This window comes from Macaca thibetana, chromosome 11, assembly GCF_024542745.1.
Source record: "Macaca thibetana thibetana isolate TM-01 chromosome 11, ASM2454274v1, whole genome shotgun sequence".
NCBI lineage: Eukaryota > Metazoa > Chordata > Mammalia > Primates > Cercopithecidae > Macaca > Macaca thibetana.
The window spans coordinates 89602430-89622626 of NC_065588.1; the positions used below are offsets into that span (position 1 = coordinate 89602430).

Genomic DNA, 20197 nt, shown 5'->3' on the forward strand with positions numbered 1-20197 from the left:
AGGCTGAGGCAGGAGAATGGCGTGAACCCAGGAGGCGGAGCTTGCAGTGAACAGAGATCGCGCCACTGCACTCCAGCCTGGGCGACTGAGCGAGACTTCGTCTCTAAAAATAAATAAATAAATAAATAATAAAATGCTTATACGACCCTCTTGAAAAAACTGGCCTGGGACCTGGTTTACAGGGTTTCCAGCCTTGCTCTTTTTTCATTGAGTTTTTGAGTTTCATGAAGGCATCACAATATATCTTTTTTAAAACAACACATAATTGGAAATTTAACTAATCAAAATGGGCCACCTCTCCTCATTCATACAAATGAATGGAAGAGATCGGAGCCCACACAACTGCCAGGCTCTATGCAGGGCACTTGGCACATACTCTGCAGGATCTTTAAAATTTTATTTTATTTTATTATTATTTTATTTTACTCCTATTAATTTATTCTTATTTATTTATTTTATTCTTTTTTTTTCTTTTTTAGAGTTTTTTTGAAAGTTCATGTCAGACGAGTCATGTGTCAGCATCATAACAAGGTTTAAGGGAGGTGCAGCTCACACATGAGCATGAAAACCCAATTGTCATGCTTATGAACTACAAAAGGATCACAGGATATTTTTGTAAGTGCCTACCCAACAGATCTCCCCTCCTTCTGTGGTACAGTATGTCCAGTGTTGAACTAGTAGCATTCACATTTCCCCACAAGTGTCGTGAAAGGGGGACTCTCTCCCAAGTTTCCCCAGCAGTAAAACCTGATTGGTCTGAGGTCTGCAGGGTGGTTCTAGTCCTCTTGCCAGTGCTTAATTAGATATGACTGTATAACATGGCTGGGAGGTGGGAGCAGAAGAAGAGATTCCGAAAGGAAAGGGTTTATGCTCTTAAAAAGAGCTATGTGATGCCTCTGATGAAGCCTATGTTAGTAGAGACATCTGAGAGTGTAGATGAATGCCAATGGCCCTCATGGAAAGAGAGAGAGATGAGAAAAAGCACACTCTTTTTTTGCATCTACATGTGATGTCTGGAATTACAGCAACCATTTTGTGATCATGAGAGCAGCTGGCTTGGCTAAGGACAAAATTTGTCACACCAAACATGGCAGAGAAGAAAGAAGATTCTGGATTCTTGGTAACATTTTTGAGCCACTGGACTAACCAAGACTGGAATTGGTCTTCCTTGGGACTTTTTAATAAGTAGGATAGTGAATTTTCACATTGAAGTAAATTTTGAGACGAGTTTTCTGTTTCTTATAGCCAAAACTATCTTACCTGCTACAAATAGTTTATTTAATTTCGTCTTTACAACAGTCCTATGTCTGTGGACATTCTCATTTTATAGATAAAAATCTGAGATTCAGAAAGTTTTAGTAACATGGCCAGGCACAGTGGCTCACACCTGTAATTCTAGCACTCTGGGAGGCAAAGGTGGGAGGACTGCTTAAGCCCAGGAGTTTGAGACCAGCCTGGGAAAATGCTGACACCCCGTCTCTACCAAAAAAAAAAAAAACAAAAAATTACCTGGGCATGATGGCACACGCCTGTAGTCCCAGCTACTCAGGAGGCTGAGGTGGGAGGATTGCTTGAGCCCAGGAGGTCAAGGCTGTAGTGAGCTGTGATCGTGCCATGGCACTCCAGCCTATGCAACAGAGCAAGACCCTGTCTCAATAACAATAATAGTGATGGATAGAACAACCACACAGAAGATAAGTAAGGAGAGAGAGGACTTAAACAACATAATAAAGCAACTAGAGCTAATAGACATATACAGAACACTCCACACAAGAGCATATTACACATTCTTCTGAAGTGTACAAGACATTTTCCAGAATAGACTATACGTTAGGCCACAAATTAAGTCTCAACACATTTTAAAAGAAAGATATTATAGGCCTGGCGCAGAGGCTCACACCTGTAATCCCAGCACTTTGGGACGCCGAGGTGGGCGGATCACCCGAGGTTGGGAGTTCGAGACCAGCCTGACCAACATGGAGAAAACCCGTCTCCACTAAAAATACAAAATTAGCCAGGCATGGTGGTGAAGGCCTATAATCCCAGCTACTTGAGAGGCTGAGGCAGGAGAATCGCTTGAACCCGGGAGGTAGAGGTTGCCGTGATCCCAGATCATGCCATTGCACTCCAGCCTGGGCAACAAGAGTGAAACCTCATCTCAAAAAAAAAAAAAAAAAAAAAGACATATTATATAAAGCATCTTCTCTAAGCACAATAGGATGAAGTTAGAAATCAGTAACAGAAGTAAAACTGGAAAATTCCCAAGTTTGTGGAAATTCAACAATGCATCAATAATCAAAAGACCAGGTGCAGTGGCTCAAGCCTATAATCCCAGCACTTTGGGAGTCCAAGATAAGTGAATTGCTTGACCCCAGGAGTTCAAGACCAGCCTGGGCAACATAGTGAGACACCACCTCTATTTTTAAAAAATACATAAAATTAAAAATAAATACAGTAAAAAAAAAAAAAAAAAATGAAAAACCAAATAGATTGAAGACAAAATTGCAACAAAAATTTGAAACTACAGAAGAACAAAAACAAAAACACAACCAACCAAAACTTACAGGACATAGCAAAAGCAGTGCTACAAGAAAAAATTATAGCTACAAATGTTTAAATTTAGAAACAAGAAAGATCTCAAATCAACAACCTAACTTTATAAATAAGAAACTAGAAAAAAAAACGGCCAGGCACAGTGGCTCATGCCTGTAATCCCAGCACTTTGAGAGGCCGAGGCGGGCTGATCATGAGGTCAGGAGATGGAGACCATCCTGGCTAACATGGTGAAACTCCGTCTCTACTAAAAATACAAAAAAACTTAGCCGGGCGAGGTGGCAGGCGCCATAGTCCCAGCTACTCGGGAGGCTGAGGCAGGAGAATGGCGTGAACCCGGGAGGCGGAGCTTGCAGTGAGCCGAGATTGCGCCACTGAACTCCAGCCTGGGCGACAGAGCAAGACTCCGTCTCAAAAAAAAAAAAGAAACTAGAAAAAAAAAGAACAAACTAAACCTAATGCTAGCAGAAGGAAGAGAATAATAAAGATAAGAATAGAGATTAATGAAATAGAAAATAGGAAAACAAAAGGGAAAATTAATAAAAGCGAAAGTTGGCTCTTTGAAAAGATGGACAAAATTGACAAACCTGTAACTAGATGGACTTAAAAAAAGAGAAGACTCAACTTACTAAGATCAAAAATGAAAATGGGGAAATTACTACCAACTCTATGGAAATAAAAAGGATTGTAAGAGAGTACTGTGAACAACTGTATGTCAACAAATAGGATAACCTGGATAAAATGGAAAGATTACGAGAAACACAAAACCCACTAAAACTAAATCTGGAGGAGACAGAAAATATGAATAGACTGATAACTAGTAAGGAGACTGAATCAGTAATCACACATCTCCCAACAAAGAAAGGTCCTGGACCTGTTGGCTTCACTAGTAAATTCTACCAAACATTTCAACAACTAATACCAATCCTTCTCAAACTTTTCTTTAAAAATTAAAGAGGAGAAAACACTTCCTAAATCATTCTATGAGACCAGCATTACCCTAATACCAAAACCAAAAACACTAGACTACAGATCGATATCCCTTATGAATGTGTGTGCAAAAATCCTCAGCAAAATATTAGCAAACTGAATTTAGCAGCACAGTAGAAGGATTATACCCTATGAGCAAGTAGGATTTATTCCTGGAATGCAGGGGCAGTTCAACATACAAAAATGAATTGGCTGAGCACAGTGGTTCACGCCTGTAATCCCAAAACTTTGGGATACCAAGGCAGGCAAATCACTTGAGCTCTGGCATTCAGCCTGGGCAACATAACAAGATCCTATCTCTACATAAATTAAAAAATTAGCTGGGCATCGCCGCGCCTGGTGGCTCATGCCTGTAATCCCAGCACTTTGGGAGGCCAAGGAAGGCGGATCACTTGAAGTCAGGAGTTTGAAATCAGCCTGGCCAACATGGTGAAACCCATCTCTACTAAAAATACCCAAAAAAAATTAGCCAGGTATGGCCGGGCGTGGTGGCTCACACCTGTAATCCCAGCACTTTGGGAGGCTGGGGTAGGTGGATCACCTGAGGTCATGAGTTCAAGGCCAGCCTAGCCAATATGATGAAACCCCATCCCTACTAAAAATAAAAAAAATTAGCCGGGCATGGTGGCAGGCACCTGTAATCCCTGCTACTTGGGAGGCTGAGGCAGGAGACTCACTTAAACCTGGGAGACAGAGGTTGCAGTGAGCCGAGATCATGCCATTGCACTCTAGCCTGGGCAGCAAGAGTGAAACTCCATCTAAAAAAAAAAAAAAAAAATGAGCCAGGTATGGTGGCAGGTGACCGTAATCCCAGACTCAGGAGGCTGAGGCAGAACAATCGCTTGAACCCAGGAGGCAGAGGTTGTAGTGAGCCAAGATCATGCCACTGCACTCCAGCCTGGGCAACAGAGCAAAACTCCGTCTCAAAAAAAAAAAAAAAAAAGCTGGGCATGGTAGCACACAGCTATAGTCCCAGCTGGTCAGTAGGCTGAGGTGGAAAGATCACTTAAGCCTGGGATGTTGAGCCTGTAGTGAGCTATGATTGTGCCACTTCACTCCAATCTGGGCCACACAGTGAGACCCTGTCTCTCAAAAAAAGAGAGAAAATCAATCAATGTAATATACCCATTAACAGAATGAAAGGGTTAAAGAACTACATGATCATCTCAATTGATGCAGAAAAAGCATTTAACAAAATTCACCACCTTTTCATGATAAAAACACTCAACAAACCAAAAACAGAAAAAAGCTACCTCAACATACTAAAATCCATATATGAAAAATCTATAGCAACCATCATACTCTGTGGTGAAAGTCAAAAAGCTTTTTCCCTAAGATGAGGTAAAAAAAAAAAAAAAAAATGCTCATTCTCAGCTGGGTGCAGTGGCTCCTGCCTATAATCCCAGCACTTTGGGAGGCCAAGGCGGGTGGATAACCTGAGGTCAGAAGTTCAAGACCAGCCTGGCCACCATGGTGAAACCCCGTCTCTACTAAAAATACAAAACTTAGCCAGGCATGATAGCATGCACCTGTAATCCCAGCTACTCCAGAGGCTAAGGCAGAAGAATCACTTGAACCCAGGAGGCAGAGGTTGCAGTGAGCCAAGATCATACTACTACACTGTAGCCTGGGTGACAGAGTGAGACTCCATCTCAAAACAAAAACAAAAACAAAAACGAAATGCCCATTCTCTCCACTTCTGTCCAACCTAGTACTAGGGGTTCTAACCAGAGTAATTAGGCAAGAAAAAGAAATAAAAGACATCCAAGTTGGAAAGGAAGAGGTATAAATTATTTCTGTTTGCAGATAATATGATCTTAAGTGTAAAAAAGTTAAAAAGATTCCACACCAGAAAAAAAAAAAAAAAAACACCCTGTTGGAGCTCATAAATTAATTCAACAAAGTGGCAGGTTAAAAAGTCAACACATAGAAACCAGTTGCATTTCTATACACTAACAATTAACAATCTGAAAAGAAAATTACAAAACAATTTCATTTACAATAGCATCAGGAAAAAAAGTAAACCTGGGAATGAACTTAACCAAGAAGGTGTAAGACATGTACAATGAAAACTACAAAACATTAATGAAAGAAAGTAAAGAAGACGTAAGTAAGGCCAGGCGCAGTGGCTCATGCCTATAATCCCTGAACTTTGGGAGGCTGAGACAGGTGGGTCGCCTGAGGTCAGGAGACTGAGACCAGCCTGACCAACATGGTGAAACTCCGTCTCTACTAAAAATATAAAAATTAGCTGGGCGTGGTGGTGGGCGCCAGTAATCCCAGCTACTTGAGAGGCTGAGGCAGCAGAATCACTTGAACTGGGGAGACGGAGGTTGCAGTGAGCCGAGATGGTGCCACTGCACTCCAGCCCGGGTGACAGAGTGAGACTCCATCTCAAAAAAAAAAAAAAAGACATAAGTAAATGAAAGCATATCTTATATTCATGGACTGGAAGACTTAATATTGTTAAGATGTCAATGGTACCCAAAGTGATCCACAAATTCACTGCATTCTCTATCCAAATCCTTGTGAGGTTTTTGCAGAAATAGAAAGTTCCATTCTAAAATTCATATGGAATCTGAAGGGACTCTGAATAGCCAAAACAATTTTGAGGGAAAAAAAAAAAAAAGCTGGAGGACTCATACTTCCTGATTTCAAAACATACTACAAAACAACAGTAACCAAAATAGCATAATACTGGCATAAAGACAGACATATACACCAAAGGAATAGAATGGAGAGCCCAGAAATAAACCCTCTCACATACAGCCAAATTATTTTTGACATAGATGCCAATATTATTCAACAGGGAAAGCACAGTCTTTTTAACAAATAGTGCTAGGAAAACTGGATATCCAGATGTGAAAGAATGAAGTTGGACCCTTATCTAACACCATATAAAAAAGTTAACTCAAATTTGATCAAACACCTGAATATAAGACCTAACACTATAAATCTCTTAGAAGAAAGCCAAAAGCTACATGACATTGGATCTGGCAACAACTTTTTTGGATATGACTCCAAAGGCACAGGCAACAAAAGAAAAAAAAACAGACAAATTGAACTTCATGAAAATGTTAAATATGTGTGCATCAAAAGACAGTATTAACAGAGCAAAAAGGTAACCCACAGAATGGGAGAAAATATTTGCAAATCATATATCTGATAAGGGATTAATATCTAAAATATATACAGAATTTCCAAAACTTAACAACAACAAACAACCTGATTTAAAAATTGGGCAAAAAGGCTGGGCACGCCTGTAAAGGTGGCTCATGCCTGTAATCCCACCACTTTGGGAGAGATCACTTGAGGCCAATGGATCACTTAAGCCAGGAGTTCGAGACCAGCCTGGGCAACATGGGAAAACCCCATCTTTACAAAAAATAGGAAAATGAGCCAGGTGTGTTGGTGTATGCCTATAGTCCCAGCTACCTGGGAGGCTGAGGTAGGAGGATCGCTTGAGCCCAGGAGGTAGAGGCTACAATGAGCAGAGATCAAACCACTGCACTCCAGCCTGAGGAACAGAGTGAGACTCTGTCTCAAAAAAAAAAGAAAGAAAAAAGAGAAAATGATTTGAATAGACATTTCTTCAAAGAACATATACAAATGGCCAATAAGCACAGGAAAAGATGCTCAACAACACTAATCATTAGGGAAATGAAAATCAAAACTATAAGATACCACCACCTCACACCCATTACAATGACTACTATCAAAAAAAATTGAAAATAACAAGTGTTGGTGATGACATGGAGAAACTGGAAGCCTTGTACACTGGTGGTGGGAATGTATTAGGTTGGCACAAAAGTAACTGTGGTTTTGCCACTGAATGTAATGGCAAAAACTGCAATTACTTTTAACAAAATGGTACAGTGACTAAGTAAAACAGTGTGGTGGTTCCCCTAAAAGTAGAATCACTATGTGATCCAGCAATTCCACTTCTGGGTATATACCCAAAAGAATTGAGTGCAGGATCTCAAAGAGATATTTATACAACCATGTCTATAGCAGCAATATTTGCAATAACTAAAACACGACAGTAACCTGGGTGTCTATCAATGGGTTAACAGATAAACAAAATAGGTTATAGCCATAAAATGGAATATTATTCAGCCTTAAAAAAGAATGAAATTCGGGAGGCTGAGGCAGGAGAATGGCGTAAACCTGGGAGGCGGAGCTTGCAGTGAGCTGAGATCCGGCCACTGCACTCCAGCCTGGGCGAGACTCCGTCTCAAAAAAAAAAAAAAAAAAAAAAAAAGAATGAAATTCTGACATATACCACACCACAGATGAACTTTGAGGACATTATGCTAAGTAAAGTAATCCTGTCACAAAATGACAAATACTGTATAATTCCACTTATATGAGACACTTAGAGTAGTCAAAATCAGAGAGACAAAGTGAAATGGTGATTGCCAGGGACTGGGGAGAGGGAGGAATGGTGAGCTATTCCTTTTTCTTTTTTTTTTTTTTTTTAGACAGTGTCTCACTCTGTCACCCAAGCTGGACTGCAATGACTCAATCACGGCTCACTGCAGCCTCAACCTCCTGGCTCAAGCAATCCTCCCACCTTGGCCTCCCAAAGTGCTGGAATTACAAGCATGAGCCACCATGCCCAGAATATTTTTTAATGAGTATAGAGTTTCAGTTTTACAAGATGAAAAGGGTTCTGAAGATGGATGTTGGTGATGGATATACAATATTATGAATGTATTCATACCACTGAACTGTACAATTTAAAATGGTTACGATGGTAAATTTTGTGTTATGTGTATTTCAAATGAAAAAGTTGAAAAAAAGAAAACTTTCCTTTTTGTGTGTGAGACAGGGTCTCACTCTGCAGCCCAGGCTGGAGCGCAATGGCACAATCTCAGCTGAATGCAAACTCCATCTCCCAGGCTCAAGAGAAAAGAAACATTTCTTAGACCATAGAGCTTAGTGGTTAAGAGAAAACTTTGGTGTCAGCAGACCTGGGTTTAAATCCTGCTTCTGTGTGACCTCAGGGCCTCTTTAGGGCTCCTTTTCTCTATGCAGAATGAAGATAGCAATTACTATAACATAAGGTTGCGATGAAGACTCAGTGAAACTATGTATGTAAAGTACTTCTGCATGCCCAGAAAAAGAATGATGGCTATGGCAATTATTAATATTATCGTGCCTCTCATTGTTACCCTATTCAGTAGGCAGCCAGCATTTTGTTTTTGTTTTTGTTTGCTTTTCGGTTTTGTTTTTTTTTTTTTTTTAGATGGAGTCTAGATCTGTCGCCCAGGCTGGAGGGCAATGGCACAATCTAGGCTCACTGCAACCTCTGCCTCCCGGGTTCAAGCGATTCTACTGCCTCAGCCTCCCTAGTAGCTAGGATTGCAGGCACCCGCCATCATGCCCTGCTAATTTTTGTATTTTTGTAGACAGAGTTTTACCATGTTGGTCAGGCTGGCCTTGAACTCCTGCCCTCAGGTGATCTGCCCACCTCGGCCTCCCAAAGTGCTGGGATTACAGGCGTAGCCACCGTGCCCAGCCAGCCGCCAGCATTTTGAATGGAAAGAGAGCATCTTGTTCCCAACACCACAGAGTGGTGTCATCAGTTTCACTTCAGGCCTCTTGGAGCCTCCCTGTCCATGCTAAAACTTGGAGCTCCTGCTCTTTCCTGCCCAGCCACCATCAAAAGCAGCCCAGCTCCCTGGGAGCACCTTTGTCTCTGCTCACATTATCTCCCTCCCACCACTCCGAGGGCCCTGAGAGCTTTGATGCTCACATGGCTGCCTGGCAGGGGCAGGAAGATAAAATCCCACTTGTTCTGTCTCTCCACAATACCACCTTTCTGCAATTTAGAGGAGGACAGAGATAAAAGAGCGGGGTTTTTCTCTTTTTCTTTTCTTTTCTTTCTTTCTTTTTTTTTTTTCAACAACAAATGGTGGTTTCTCTTTACCAGCCGCTACTTCAGAGCCATGCCAGCATCAAAGAGCATGAAATCAGCAGAAACTCAAGCCAGGGGACTTCTGTCCCACCCTGGGAGGGGGTGGAATTTGGCTGTTTACAAAAGAAACAGAAAGTGGAGAGGGGAGGAGGGAGCTGTGTGCAGAGGAGCACCCCACTGAGGATGGCAAAAGTTTGTTTTCTTAGCATTTCCCCTATGCCACATTAAGCTTGGCAAACAGATGGGACTGAGACAAGGAGGGACACAGGAAAAAGAAAGCTCAACTTGTCTCACGAATAAATCTTGAGTTGACTTGACATCTTCTAGTCCAGAGGGATTAAGGTGGTAACAGTGGGTTGGCCTGTGTATGTGAGTATTCAGGTGGGACTCACAAGTCCGATGACATTCTCTGCTCCAAATCCATGTGACTATGTGCAAGGGCAGAAGGAAAAAAAGAAAAGGGTCTGCTTGCATAACTAGGAGGCCTATTGTTTTACGGAGTATGCCCCATGTGCCAGGTCCTGTGCTAAATACCTCACATGTAGCCACCATGGGGTAGGTAGGCTTACTTTTCCCACTTTACATATGTGAGAACTGAAGTTTAGAGAGCTGAAGTCAGTTGTCCAAAAGAAGAGGCAGGACCTCCACTCAGATCTGCACCAAAATGTGTGTTCTTGGCCAGATATTATAAAACTGCTTCCCACGGGGATTGAGTGTAACTCTGAAAAGTGCCAAACAAGATACAAGTGTAGGGCATCTGTTATTGGTGGGAATGTAACTCCAAAAAAGATACCTTAAAGTCTGAACCCGCAGTCTAGTACCTGTAAATGTGAACGTATTTGGAAACAGGGTCTTTACAGATGTAATCAGGTTAAAATGATTTATTTGGTTCAGGTGAACCCTAATCCAGTGACTGGTGTTTTTATTCGGAGAGGGAGACTTGGCCATGGATCCTCACAGGAGGAAGATGGCGGAGCGAAGGCGGAGGAGGGAGCTGGAGTTGTGTTGCCTAAGTGAAGGAAGACCAAGGATTGCGCGGCCCCCGGAAGCTGGGAAGAGGCCTGGAAGGGTCCTCCCCTAGAGTCTGTGACAGCGTGTCATGCCAACCCCTTGATTTTGGACTTCTAGCCTTCAGAATTGTGAGGGAGTAAGCGTCTGTTGTTTCAAGCCACCCAGTGTGTGGTACTTTGTTATAGCAGCCCTAGCAAACTAACATCACATCTGTCTTTTTGAGTTTGGAGAAAGAGACACCGAGACAGACAGCCAGAGAGTGTTGTGGGGTGGGAGTAAGGCAAGACTTCAACTTTCAGACAAATAACATAAAGATTATCTCTAGTATAGTGGTCTGAGGAACGAGGAAACGATGCCAGCCACCAGAGAGACACAGAGAGAGAAATTGAGGGGAGCAGCAGGGTGAAAGCAGTGAAACAAAGGGTTTAACTGAAGTAAGGGAACCAGCAGGAAAGAGAAGGGAGCCGGAACCCAAGTGAGACAGGTCAGCTCCTTGAACACAGGAGAGTCAAAGAAGGTTCCAAGGTCCCTGCCAGGAGGGGAGGTGTTGAGAAACAGCAGGATGCTGCCACCGTCCACCCCTGAGGACGACCTTGCCCATGCCACCGCCCCTGCCTTCTCACACCTCAACAGGGCTCTTGCGTCAGACTCTTCTTCAGTTACTGCACTCAGGGAACATGTATTTAGCACTCACAAAGTGACAGGCACTGAAGCAGGAGGTGGGGAGGACTGCCAGGGTCAGACAGCAGCACTAAGGACCCAGGGAAGGGGAGAGCCCTATGACGTTTTCAGCCTGGACTGCTCTTCACTTCCCGATCGGCCTAGAGAGTGTCCGCTGAGACTTCTAGGCCCACCTCAACTTGGCTAGGGCCTTCACCACCTTGCTGGGCCCGTGATACCTTCCGTACAACTTTAATGCTTGGTAGCTGTATTGCTTCTTTCTATCTGTATCTAGATCTAGATTTCAAAGAAAGCAGATCCAGAAGCTCACAGTCTAATGGAGAACTCATATATCTCAATCTCTATCTAGACCTACATATAGACCTAGATCTAGACAGAGACATGCACGTTTTTCTCTTTTGTTAGGGGGGAAAAAAAAAGGCCAGGCGAAGTGGCTCATGCCTATAATCCCAGCACTTTGGGAGGCCAAGGCACATGGATCACTTGAGCTCAGGAGTTAGAGACCAGCCTGGCCAACATGGTGAAACCTTGTTTCTACTGAAAATACAAAAATTAGCTGGGCATGGTGGTGGGCACCTGCAATCCCAGCTACTTGAGAGACTAAGGCAGGAGGATCACTTGAACCCAGAGGGGCAGAGGTTGCAGTGAGCAGAGATCGCACCAGTGGACTCCAGCCTGGGTGACAGAGCAAGACTTCCTCATTAGACTGTGAGCTTCTGGAAGGCGGGGGCAGCATCCTATTCACCTCCATCTAGTCTGTGCCTTTGTGGAGCCTGGTGCAACATAGTTGATCAGCAAATAGTTGACAAATGAATGTTCTGAGTGTTTTAGAACTCAAACAACAAAAAGTGTAAAATAATTTTTAAAAATAAGCAAGTGACATAAATGCACAATTCATGAAATAAAAGAAATACAAATGGCTCCTAATCGCACGTACTTAGTCACATCGACTCCAGTCATAATAAGAACACAAGTTAAAGCCATGCTGAGAACATATTTTACCTCTTAGCCTGGCAAGTGTGATGACATGTCGTATCAGGAGGCTGGGGAGGGAGTGGGGCACAGGCAGGCTCATACCTGGAGTGTGAAATGATGTGTCCTTTAGGAGGGCAATTTGGCAAAGTCAATCAAAATTACAAATATGTGTATCCTTGGTACAAAAATCTCACTTCTGGGGGATATCTGCAGAATATCTTACATATCTGCAAACATAAAATGTCTGTGTGTATAGGGTTACATTGCTGCATTGCTCGTAACAAGATATTTAAACCAAATAAAAGGCCCTTCTCTAGAGAACTGGGAAGATAACCTGGATAGGAGCAGGGACCAGGGTGGATAGCTGGCGAAAGAGGAAGAAGATCTCTCAAGGCGTAACTTTCATATCAGCTTTTTTTTTTTTTTTTTTTTTTTTTTTGAGACTGAGTCTTGCTCTGTTGCCCAGGCTGTAGTGCAGTGGCATGATCTCAGCTCAATGCAACCTCCATCCCCTGGGTTCCAGTGATTCTCCTGGCTCAGTCTCCCAAGTAGCTGGGATTATGGGCATGCACCATCACACCCAGCTAATTTTTATATTTTTAGCAGAGATGGGGTTTTGCCATGTTGGCCAGGCTGGTTTTGAACTCCTGACCTCAAGTGATCTGCCAACCTCGGCCTCCCAAAGTGCTGGTATTACAGGCATGAGCCATCGCACCTGGCTGGGTTGATTCTTGAATTATGTGAATGTATTACGTAGTCAAAAATGATGAATTAGAAATGAAAAACAGGTACATAGTATTAAGCAACAGATCTAAAGATAGGGTTGGAAAAGTCCTACCCCTGTCTTGTCCACTGCAGGAAGGTTCATGGAAAGAAATAAAAATGACTCTCAAACTCAGAATAACTTAAAATTTTAAAAATGGCATTAAAATGTACCTGTCGGTTAACCAATTTTCTAAAAGACTTAATATGGCATCTATTTTCCTTAACAACAACAAAAAAGCATCAGACCAACCAAAAGCCCCTAAGTCACCTGAAGGAAATGCCCCATTGCTCGCTGTGGGAAATTTTATATGCTCAGGACGAAGGGCTGCCTAACCACTCAATTCCCTCATTTTCCCCGGCCAGTTCCATCAGAATTTTATTTAATTCCTACTTTCAACTTTTTCTAGCCATTTTTGACCTCTTTTTCAGAATGCAATATCCTCACATATCTTGGACTTTCCTTTTTTAATTTTTCCCTCTCTGCCACACCAATGTGTCTTTTTTTTTTTTTTTTTAATGAAGTTTCACTGTTGTTGCCCAGGCTGGAGTGCAATGGCACAGTCTCGGCTCACTGCAACCTCTGTCTCCTGGGTTCAAGCTATTCTCCTGCCTCAGCCTCCTGAGTAGCTGAGATTACAGGTGCTCCCCACCACGCCCAGCTAATATTTTGTATTTTTAGTAGAAATGGGGTTTCACCCTGTTGGCCAAGCTTTTCTCAAACTCCTGACCTCAGGTGATCCACCCGCCTCAACCTCCCAAAATGCTAGGATTATAGGCATGAGGCACCGCACCCGACCTGTCTTGGACTTTTCTAGCCTCCATGCCATCTATCAAAGTCTTCTAAGATCTCTGACTCAATATAACTTACACATTTATACTCAAAAATCTAGATTGCCTCCTAGGCATATGATGCCCTATCCAAGCCAGGACACAATAAATACCTCATGTAACCCAATAAATATCTCATAACCATCCTGTAAGATGAAGACCATCACAATCCATCTTCTCAGCATTTTACAGACTTTTTTTTTTTTCTTTTTTGAGACTGAGTCTCACTCTGTTGCCAGGCTGGAGTGCAGTGACATGATCTCTGCTCACTGCAACCTCTGCCTCCCGGGTTCAAGTGATTCTCCTGCCTCAACCTCCCGAGTAGCTAGGACTACAGGTGTGTGCCACCACACCCAGCTAATTTTTGTATTTTTAGTAGAGATGGGGTTTCACCGTGTTAGCCAGGGTGGTCTCGATCTCTCGACCTCGTGATCCGCCCACCTTGGCCTCCCAAAGTGCTGGGATTACAGGAGTGAGCCACCACACCCAGTCTTTACAGGAATTTTTTAAATGGAGCCTGGAGAGGTCGAGCACTTTGTCCAAGGTTATGCAGTGACAGGAGGTGGGGCCAGGAACTCATCTTGAGCAGTCTGACTGCAGGGCCCACTATTCACTAGCACTGCCTCCCTAGATGCCCCCAAAATGCTTCTGCCCATAGACCTTTTCTTCTGCTTCTCATCCCTCTATGCTTCTTTACCTTTCATGCATGCATTCATTTGTCCTTAATATCCCTGGCCACCTGCTATATGCCAGGCACTGTGCTAGGTGAGGAGGATGCAAAGATTAAGAAGACAGTAGTCCCTGACAGCAGTCCCTGACTTTGAGAAGCTTACAGTCCACAGAGAATGCACAGAGGTAAAGAGACAACACCATGCATAGGAGGTTCTACAATGTGAGCCTAGGATAGGGCCACCCACACACACTTGTATGCCTTTCTTGTTTTTCCTCCTCTGCTCAAAGTCTTCATTTAAGGCCCTGTGTTCATCATGATGGGAAAATCAGCTCAAAAAAACTTCAGGAGGATTCCTCCAGGTAAATTAAGTTACCCAAACAGACTAACATGCTAACAACTTTCAGATTTGGAATCTGCTCCTCTGGAGCCTACAGTTTGATGACTGTCGTTCCATGTTGAAACAAGAACAAGAGGATTGCTTATGTTTGCTTCTTTCTGCAAGAATCTAGGTTGAAAACAAAATGAAAAGGAAATCTAATCTGAGGACACTTCTCAAGTAGAAGTCAGGGGAAAGAGTAATAAAGAAGCACTCAGAGATCTTACCTGTTACCCTTAAATGTCTTCTTCCTTATCACAGTCCAAAGGACTCATGTTACTAACCATTGTCCTGACAAAGCTAGCAAGGACAGCCTGCTGAGCAAGTATGCAGTCTTCTCTGTGATCTATTCTGTCTTCACAGGCAAGAATGATTGTCCATGTTCCATCCCCCAACAAAGCATCAAAACCAACCACACAGACCAGGGTTCAAAGGCAGACTCTACCATTTACTGAGAGATCATCAGTGTCCTTATCTGGAGAATGGGAATGATCCCTAACAGGTGCAAAGACTCTAGCCTTAGGCATGATCAAATTCAAAGCCTTCTTGGGACACTCTCATAACCAGTCACTGCAGACTTTCACCTGCACAACCATCTAGCTCAGCTCCTGTGCTAATATAATATATCAGAGCCCTGGCCCCATCTGCCCAAGGGACTCGTAATTATTTTTGCAGCCATAAGTCTGGCATCTAGTGCTGCAGATGGGTAGGGAGAACAGGTCCTATGACCTGGGAAGAGAGGGAATTGAAAGTAACAAAGAGTATCCCAGCTGCAGTCACACAGGCTGGGGCTCGGATTACACTCCAGACTGAGGATGCAGAGCAAGAGTACAAGGAAATCCAGGCAAAAAGAAATGCTGCAAGTCGGAGGGAAGGAAGTGTCCAGGATGCCCCCAGAGACAGACTGAGCCCATAGTTAGACATCAGCAAAGCAGCACCCAAAAAATTGCTTCAGAAAGAATTCCCTACTTCCCAAAAAACACTCTGAAAATCACATTGAGGGAAAAAATCTGAACTATGTTGGACTGGCCTGAACTTTTGTATAGTTTAAATATTGTTTTTAGTTTTAATACACAGAAGCCAGGTGAAGGTAGGGATTGGAAGACAGACATCATATTCTTCTCCGTGCGAGGACCACCAAGGTTCCTAATCTGGCCTGGCCTATTAAATACCAATGAGATTTAATGTATGTCTGTCTAGATTGAGGGTCAGAAACCCAAATGCCTACTGAAGTCAGGCAGATTAGATAAACAAGAAACTGTGCTAGGTGGGGGTGTAGAGGCTGGAATACAAATGCTCTGTGGACGCAGGCAGTTGTTAATCAGTCGATTGCTGCCACAGAGAAGCATGGCCTGGGTTGCTGGATCGATTTACTTTTACATTCCCACATATTAATTCTAAGCATTATTTTTCCAGCTGTCTTAGTCTATTTGAACTTCTCTAATAAAATGCCATAAGCGGAGTGGTTAATAAACAACAGAAATTTATTTCCCCCAGGTCTGGAGGCTAAGAAGTCCAAGATCGAGGTACTGGCAGATTTTGTGTCTAGTGAGGGCCCACTTCCTAGTTCATAAACTGCTTCCTTTTTGCTATAACCCCACGGGGAAGAAGGGGTGAGGGAGCTTTCTGGGGCCTCTTTCATAAGGGTGCTAATCCCATTCACTATGGCTTTGTCCTCAAAACCTAATCACCTCCCAAAGACCCCACCTTCTTATACTTCACATTGGAGATTAGGTTTCAACATATGAATCTGGGGGAACATAAACATTCAGATCATAACACCAACCTATTTTGGGGTTTGTTTTTTGGGTTTTGTTCTTTTTTTGAGACAGAGTCTCACTCTGTCGCCCAGGTTGGAGTGCAGTGGCACAATCTCAGCTCACTGTAGCCTCCACCTCCTGGGCTCAAGAGATTCTCCTGTGTCAGCTTCCTAAGTAGCTGGGATTGCAGGTGCCTACCACCATGCTCTGCTAATTTTTGTATTTTTTTAAGTAGAGATGGGGTTTCACCATGTTGGCCAGGCTGGTCTCGAACTCCTGACCTCAAGTGATCTGCTTGCCTCAGCCTCCCAAAGATAGCACCAACCTTTGTTCAATTTATAAAAGATGCTTGAAATTAAAGTTTGATTAATTTCTGTTTTCATTATGGATTACTAATAATATCAGCTAACACTTCCATAAAACTTACATGGCAGGCAGCATTCTAAGCGCTTTATTCACGTTGACCCATTTAATCCTCACAACAGCCATTTGAGGCAAATCTATCATCATCCTCTTTTTGTAAATTAAGAAATTGGGAGTCTCTGAACCTACTCTGGCTCAAGAGGCTGCCCAATAAGAAATTTTTTTTAATATTTAAAAGAAATTTAAAGAAAAAGAACAAACAAATTAAGAAATAGAAGCATAAAGTATCAAGCAAATTCTCCCAACTCACTCAGATAATTTGTGGCACAGCTGGAGCTGTATGGACAACTAACCCTCGGTTCAAGATGAGTTTAACTTTGAGGCTTCCTGAAAAGACATGAGAGAGCCCTCCTGTAAATGGTGAATGGTGTTCCTTTATCAAAATCTTTATAATAGCTCACTCCCCCAAAACCCTATAAATCAGAGAAGTCAAATCTGGCCCCTTGTTTCTGTTAGTCAAAAAGTTTCATTGGAGCAGAACCATACCTACTCATTTACGTGAGGCTGGCTTCAGTGTATGATCTCTACCATGAGTAGTCATAACAGAGACCATGTGGCTCCCAAAGCCCAGTATGTTTATTATCTGGCCCTTTACAGAAATAGTTTGCTAAATGCTACTCTGAATTTTAAAAAAATTTTTTAAAGTTCTTACATTCTATACTTAATTGTACTAGACTCAGATTAAGAAAAATATGTCCTTGAGGCCGGGCATGGTGGCTCATTCCTGTAATCCCAGCCCTTTGGAAGGGCGAGAAGAGCAGGTCACCCGAGGTCAGGAGTTTGAGACCAGCCGGATCAACATGGCAAAACTCCGTCTCTACTAAAAATACAAAAATTAGCCGGGTGTGGTGGCACATGCCTGTAATCACAGCTACTCAGGAGACTGAGGCAAGAGAATCACTTGAACCAGGGAGGCAGAGGTTGCAGTGAGCTGAGATCATGCCATTCCAACCTAGGCAAAAGAGTGAGATTCTGTCTCAAAAAAGTAAAGAAAAGAAAAATATGTCCTTGAGGCCAGGTGTGGTGGCTCCCACCAGTAATCTCAGCACTTTGGGAGGCTGAGGCAGGCAGATCACTTGAGGTCAGGAGTTCAAGACCAGCCTGGCGAACATGGCAAAACCCCATCTCTACTAAAATTACAAAAACTAGCTGGGTGTGGTGGCAGGCACCTGTAGTCTCAGCTATTTGGCAGGCTGAGGTGGCAGAATCACTTGAACCTGGGAGGCGGAGGTTGCAGTGGGCCGAGATTGAACCATTGCACTCTAGCCTGGGCAATAGAGTGAGACTCAATCTCAAAAATAAGAAAAACATGTCTTTGAAACTTCAATTAAAAGTATCTTCTCCTAAAGTTGAATTCACAGAAGGAAGAAAGCTTTTAACTAGAAAGTTCCTTAAAAACACACAGATATGGCCGGGCATGGTGGCTCGTGCCTATAATCCCAACACTTTGGGAGGCTGAGATGGGCGGGTCACCTGAGGTCAGGAGTTCGAAACCAGCCTGGCCAACATGGAGAAACCCTGTATCTACTGAAAACACAAAAATTAGCTGGACGTGGTGGTGCACGCCTGTAATCCCAGGTGCTCCAGAGGCTGAGGCAGGAGAATCACTTGAACCCAGGAGGCAGAGGTTGCAGTGAGCCAAGATCATACCATTACACTCCAGCCTGGGCAACAGAGCGAGACTCTGTCTCAAAAAAAAAAACAAAACAAAACAAACAGATACATAAACTTTTATGGAAATTTTCACAGTTTCTTCTATAAAAGCAGAAAAAAAATTCAAACTACCACCTCAGTTCTCTAATTATCAAAAATCTGCCAATCGTTTTTTATTCAAAAAGATAACTTGGCCGGGCGCGGTGGCTCAAGCCTGTAATCCCAGCACTTTGGGAGGCCGAGACCGGCGGATCACGAAGTCAGGAGATCAAGACCATCCTGGCGAACACGGTGAAACCCCGTCTCTACTAAAAAATACAAAAAAGTAGCCGGGCGAGGTGGCGGGCGCCTGTAGTCCCAGCTACTCGGGAGGCTGAGGCAGGAGAATGGCGTAAACCCGGAAGGCGGAGCTTGCAGTGAGCCGAGATCTGGCCACTGCATTCCAGCCTGGGCAACAGAGCGAGACTCCGTCTCAAAAAAAAAAAAACAAAAAACAAACAAAAAAAAAAGATAACTTTTAGTGGTAAAAGTTTTTTTTTTAATGGCAACTGTTCTTGTTTCTATTTTATTTAATGTTTTTTGAATACCTAAAACATACTAGAATTGTGTTTAAGAAGGCTGAGAATACATCTTACTTTTGTGACTAATGACCCTCTTAGACTGAAAACCAATGTTTAAGCAATAAATGTAAAATTTACAGATTACAATAAAATAAAAACAAGTTAGTATACAACTATAATTTGATGAAGTTAAGATGGTATTTTTAAACTAAAAGGTCAAGTTTCTTGTGGAAACAAATAGTGTTTCCAAGTATTTTCTCATTAGTAACTGGTGGAATCATTTATAAACAAACAAGACAAACAACCTTTCCAGGCCTCAATTCTTAAGATAGAAAGTTCATTTTAAGACTCTAGGAAGTGTCAAACCATCAGGACCTTTCTAAAAATGATTATTTAAATGTACTGAAGATAAATACCTGAAGAAATTAAGTTGACCTTAAAGAAATTAAATTAAGTTGAATCATTGGATTTTGTCCCATACTTTGCAGAACCAGAGATCATTTCGACTTTGCAGACTTCAAGTAGGGTATTTTTCTGCTCAACTGCAGTTGACATTTCTTGCATGGTAGGGAAAAAAAAATAAACAAATGGAGGGATACACTGGGTTCATGGATTGGAAGTCACAATATGTTAAAATATCAGTCCTCCCTAAATAGATCTATAGATTCAATGCAATCGCAATCAAAATTCCACTAGATACTTTTGCAGAAATTGACAAGCTGATTCTAAAATGTATAAGAAAAAGCAAAGGAAGTAGGATAGCCAAAACAATTTTGGAAAAGAATATTAGCTGCCTCATACTACCTGATTTCAAGTTTTTTGTGTTTTTTTTTTTAATTTTTTTTAGAGACAGAATCTCGTTCTATCGCCCAGGCTGGAATGAGTGGCATGATCGTAGCTCACTGCACCTGTGCTCCTGAACTCAGGTGATCTTCCTGCTTCAGCCTCCTGTGTAGCTAGGACTATAGGCACATACAACCACACCTGGCTCTGATTTCAAGTCTTACTATATAGTTAACAATAATCAAG

General features: G+C 42.5%; 2 non-coding genes across 2 annotated transcripts; one reads left to right on the forward strand and one right to left on the reverse strand.

Annotated features, from left to right (window-relative positions):
- Positions 1-497: 497 nt before the first annotated feature.
- Positions 498-601, reverse strand: LOC126931917 (small nucleolar RNA U13). The gene has a single exon (XR_007718024.1). It is a non-coding gene; the product is annotated as a small nucleolar RNA U13 (small nucleolar RNA).
- Positions 602-885: 284 nt separating this feature from the next.
- LOC126931897 (small nucleolar RNA SNORD74) lies at positions 886-965 on the forward strand. Its single transcript, XR_007718005.1, has one exon. It is a non-coding gene; the product is annotated as a small nucleolar RNA SNORD74 (small nucleolar RNA).
- The last annotated feature ends 19232 nt before the right edge of the window (positions 966-20197 follow it).